This window comes from Mastomys coucha, unplaced genomic scaffold (genome assembly GCF_008632895.1).
Source record: "Mastomys coucha isolate ucsf_1 unplaced genomic scaffold, UCSF_Mcou_1 pScaffold18, whole genome shotgun sequence".
Lineage (NCBI taxonomy): Eukaryota > Metazoa > Chordata > Mammalia > Rodentia > Muridae > Mastomys > Mastomys coucha.
In genome coordinates this window covers 97,728,188-97,733,424 of record NW_022196900.1, presented here as the reverse complement: position 1 = coordinate 97,733,424, position 5,237 = coordinate 97,728,188, and the positions used below count along the sequence as shown (strand labels likewise).

The following is a 5,237-nucleotide window of genomic DNA, read 5'->3' as shown; positions in this document are numbered from 1 at the left end:
AAAAAAAAAAAAAAAAAGCAAAGCAAAAATTAAAAATAAATAAATAAAAGAAAGAAAGAAAGAAACAAATGACTAACAGAGTAGACAAAGCTCTGAGAACCTCCCTTCTCTCCCCTGGTTGGAGGAGCACACTTACCTACCATAAGCTCACTGATTTTCTAGTCTGGCTTTCCAACCAACCTCAAACAATTTTTAGATAAAAAAGGTTTCTTTGGAAATCATCAGTACCTCCTTCCTCAGTACCAACACATACAAGATGTCTTAATACATGTTTTATTGTAAATATGATCTTCTATTTCTCTTGTGCTTTTTTTTTCCCTTAATAGTGTGGGTTTCATTATGTAGCCCTAGTTATCCTAGAACTCACTATGTAGATCAGGCTGGCCTCAAACATACAGAAATCTGCCTGCCTCTGCCTCCTGAGTGCTGGGATCAATGGCCTGCACTGCCATGACCAACTATTTTCCATATTTCAGAGTACACTCTTTCAGGGCACTTTCACAAGCCTTCTCTCTCTTTATCTACACAATTATCTTGTAAAGTGGAAATCCTGTTACTGAACCAAGGAGTTTGGGCTTTATTAAGAATTGTTAACTCGCTAACTAAAGTGCCCTGAAAACACATAACCACTCTTCTCATCTCTAGAGCAGCCTCCCTGGAGACTTCAGCATGCTTATAAACCCAGGCGTTGCTAGCCTTTCCCTTGCCAGCTCTTTACAGAAGGTAGCAATCACACAGCTACATAAAATGATGTTTGACACTAAGAAGCATCCTAGGAGCTGGGCATTGGCGGAACACACCTTTAATGTGTGGTGCTCAGGAGACAAAGGCAGGCAAACCTCTGAGTTCAAGGCCAGCCTGGTCTACAGAGTGGGTTCCAAGACAGAGCTACACAGAGAAACCCTGCTTGAAAAACCAAAAAAATTTAAAATTATAAAAATAAAAATAAAGTATTGAAGAAGCATTCTAGGGCTAGAGAGATGGCTTAGTGGTTAAAAGTGCCTTCTGATCTTACAGAGGATCCAAGCTGAGCTCCTATCAACCAAACCAGACGGCTGGCAACCCAAGCAACCCCAGCTCCAGGGGATCTGACAGTGCCTCTAGCCTCTGCTAAGGCATGGATAGTTTTTCTCTCTACTGTCCTCCTCCTCCCCCCACCATACACACACACAATTTTTTAAATAACAAAAATACATCTTTAAAGGAAAAAGCATCCAGGGGCTGGACAGATAGTTAAGAGCACTATCTCCTCCTCTAGAAGACCTAGGTTCCATTCCCAGCACCAACATGGCAGCTCACAACAGTCCGTACCTCCAGTTGCAGGGGATGGACACAAGGCACTGGGCATGCAAATGGGAACACACAGGTGCATGCTGGCAAAAATACCCATAAACTTAAACTTAAAAAGATAAATCTAAAAACAAACAACAAACAAGCCATCCTTACCAGTTTTTCGTCGTCACTCTCATGCTGCACCTGAGAGTCAGGTAAGGAAAGAAGCTGAAACGCTCCGAGTCCCACCAAAACCTGACGCTGTAGTACAGCTGCGAGACAGATGGCCAGGAGCACGTCAAGCCACCAATGATTCCACCATCCTCTATTAGCAAATTAATAGGCAGAGCAACCCTCCAATTCCCTACCCTTGGTTCAACTTACATCTTTAGCTAAGAAACTAAGGAAATCTATACACTTCTATAAAAAAAGAAAACTGATTTAAGAAAGGGGAAAAAGGTCAAAGAGCCAGCTAATATTAAATGAACTAATTGTCATTTTAATTTAATACTTGTCATTAAAGTGTCATTAAAGCGAAGTGCATAAAGCTCTCACGGTTCAATGTAGATTGAACGGTATATTAAATTGGGATTATTTCTAAAGTGAACAGCTACTGGATATAAACTGATTAACATGCAACAGAAAGGACACCCAACCAGAGAAGACAATTGAATACTCTCTGTCAGAAATATGACACAAGTGGCATCCCTATCCAGCTTAAGAGCTGCAGACTGAATTCTAAGTGATGGTATCTCTTCGCCAATTTCCCTTGTCCCTTTAAATCCATGATGTCATCATTCTTAAGCACAAGCAAAACCCGATGTGTTACAAAAAACGTTTGGTGTGTCCAGGCAAAAGAGATGACCCCAACAATTCACAACAGCACAATTCCAAGTGAAGCCATTCTTGCTCAATGAAAGGCCACCTACCATCAAACGTCTTCTCTACCCTAGAGAAATGAAACCAAAGTCTCTCAGTTACTACCATTTAAACAACAATGAAAAAGTTCTGAGAAAAATAAATAAATAACAAAAATGGTCGAGTGTTGCCTCCAGCAAGTGAAAACCGGTAATGTGCCTGGTTCTGCATCTAGATCCATCTACCACAGTAATGTCCAAACGTTTTGATCATTGAGAAACGAAATGAGGCTTTTATTTTCCTTCTAAAACTCAGAGGATCCAACAGACAAAGCAATCGGTTTATTCCAAAGGTTCCCAACCCACCTCAGCATCTGAAGTTTTCTCTGCTGAAACTATCAGGATCTCACCCAATTGTGGTTTTCTTGATTTACAAACTCGTTGCCACCCTCCACAAACAATTCTCACCAGGGCAAGCCTTCCTCGGTCACAAACGTGGACTGCTGTCTCCAGCCAGGAGAGCTGCAGTTCCCACGCCTAAGAGAACACTCAAAACGGCTAGGGGTCAGGAAAGGAACTGCTTGTGTTTCATTTCGTCAGCCAATTCCAAAAATCATCTCTCCGCAGCTGCAGCTTCCGAGACGCCGGCCCTCCTCGCCGCAGCCCCAATTCGGGAGGGCAGCGGTCTCCCGCTCTTCACCGAGGACTTAAGGGTTTCAGGGGGCGGGGTGAGGCTCCATGACACCCCGAAAGCCATCCTCCCCCCCGGCCGCGCATCCTCTCCCGGCCCGGATGAGGATCAGGACCACCCTACGGAGGAGAGGGCACAGGTCTGCACCCGTCCCGAGGACTGGCTGCAAAGGGGCGCCTGTCCCCACCTCAGCCTGGGAAGCCGAGGATGACGACAGCAAGACCCCAGGCCCGCCAAGACCCACGCCCGCGCAGGACACAGGGCCCGCGCCGGACTCGGGGTGCCCAGGGCTCCCCAGGCATAAAGCGCAGGCGGCGTCGGCGCCTGGCCGGGGCCCCGCACCGGGAGAGGCCTCAACTCACCTGGTCCAGAACGCTCCGCGATCTCGGTTTCGCGTCTCCGGCGACGGTGGCGAAGGAGCCAGGGCCAGAGCACAGCCGCTCTGCTTCAGGCCAGTGCTTACTGTGCTCGGGGGATCTTCACCGCTGCCGGAGCCCGGGGTCGCCGGGAGCCGCCATCTTCCTCCACTCCAAACGCCGTCGCGGCTGCCGCCGCCGCCGCCGCCGCCGCCGCCGCTGTCCCTGAAGCCACCGCCGCCGCTGCTCAGCCGGGGAGAAGACAGCGCGCAGTACGCATGCGCCGGGGCGGGGCGGGGCGCGGAGGAAGCGCGCGCGCGCGCGCACACACACGTCAGCGCGACCGGTCTTCGCGCGATGGCCGCTGGGCGGCGCCATGTTGAGAAGGGCCGAGGGAGCTGAGCTTTCTAGGACTCTGGTCTGGGATCGGCGCGGGTGAGCGCCGGTATCTTAGCTATGTTCCCGATTATTTGAAACTGCAGACTTAGATTAAGTCATTTGTGCCCCCCAGGTACCCACAGGTTGAGCATAGAGAAAGGGCAGTGGCGAACGGAAGTGCCTTTCAGATATCGCCAGGCAGGCGAAGAAGCTCACCACGTTAGAAACCGTAGCAGCAGCTATGTTGCTACAAAAAAGGAGGAAACCCAGTCTCAAAGCTCCCCATGTAGAGCAGAGCCCTGGAGGAAACAGGCCTGTGTGTTTCTCTGTGCTTCCCATTGTGGCAATCACCGAGGAGTGTGGTCCCGCTCCCACAAAAGCTTCAAGAAAGCTGTGTTTTCCAGCCTGGTCTACAGAGTGAGTTCCTGGACATCCAGGGCTATACAGGAGAAACCCTGTCTCGAGAGAAAGAAAGAAAGCTGTGTGTAGGTGAAAATCTTCTAGAACCTATCCCTATAGGTGTGGTTTAAGAAAATGCAAGATACAGAGAGTTCACCTCTTGTGCAATCAGAGCCCTCTGAGACATTAAGCAAGTAGCCCTGGGATAAAATAGACCTCCAAGGCTAGTAGCCCATGGGACATACATACATAGTACTAGATCAGAAGTCCCACAAGACTTGCTGACACTCCTTTAAGTCCAGCTATGCAGGAGGTTTAAGGGCAAGAATTGCTTGATCCAGAAGTTTGAAACTACTTTGAGGAACCTCAATCTGCAAAACACTTATGTTCCTCAAATGAGCATTACAAACTCCGGCACACAGTATGTGAGAAACTAATGTGGCCTGGCATGATAACTGACCATTAATCTCAGCCACTTGGGAGGCAGAGGTAGGTAGATTTCTGAGTTCAAGGCCAGCATGGTCTACATAATGAAACCCTGTCTCAAAGAAAAAGAGAAAGAAGTCTTGGCTTGCAAAATGGTTCAGCAGGTAAAGGTGCTTGCCCCGAAGCTTGAAGACCTGAGTTCAATCCCTAAAACTCACATGATAGAGGTAAAAAGCCAACGCCAACTCCCACAGTTTCCCCTCTGATCTTCATTCTCAAAACAATGTGAACATAGGTACAGTGAATACTGCATGTGGCTGAGCATATTGTGTGCACCATGTATGTGAGTATCCCTGGAGGCCAGAAGGTGTCAGATCCCCTGGAACTGGAATTACAGGCAGTTGTGACCACCACCACCACCATGTGGGTGCTTGGAACTGAACCTGGGTCCTTCTGCAAGAGCAGTACATGTCCTTAACCATCTCTCCAGCCCTGTAATCTACGTTATAAACATGTTCTAAAAACTCAAGCTGGACTGAGACAGCTCAGCAATAAGTTCCTGCTTGCACCTCTCTAGAGGACCTGAGTTCATTTGCCAGAACCCACAAGCAACTCACGACTGTCTAATACCAGCTCCGGGGGATCTGACACCTACCCACCCAGCACACACACACACACACACACACACAACCATAAAACAAAATCTAATATATATATACATGTATGTATGTATGTATATATATATGCACATGCATACATATGTATATATATGCACACATACACACATATATATATATATATATATATATATATATATATATATATATATGATTAAAACAAAGCTGCTACTGGGCAGTG

The 5,237-nt window shown here is 47.5% G+C and overlaps 1 protein-coding gene across 1 annotated transcript in view; it reads right to left on the bottom strand.

Annotated features, from left to right (window-relative positions):
• Fbxo42 (F-box protein 42) overlaps positions 1-3,458 on the bottom strand; it is a 54,374-nt gene extending 50,916 nt beyond the window's left edge. The window contains exon 1 of the mRNA XM_031379324.1: positions 3,183-3,458. The gene's annotated coding sequence lies outside the window, so the exon portion shown is untranslated. The remainder of the gene's footprint in view (positions 1-3,182) is intronic.
• Positions 3,459-5,237: the final 1,779 nt, after the last annotated feature.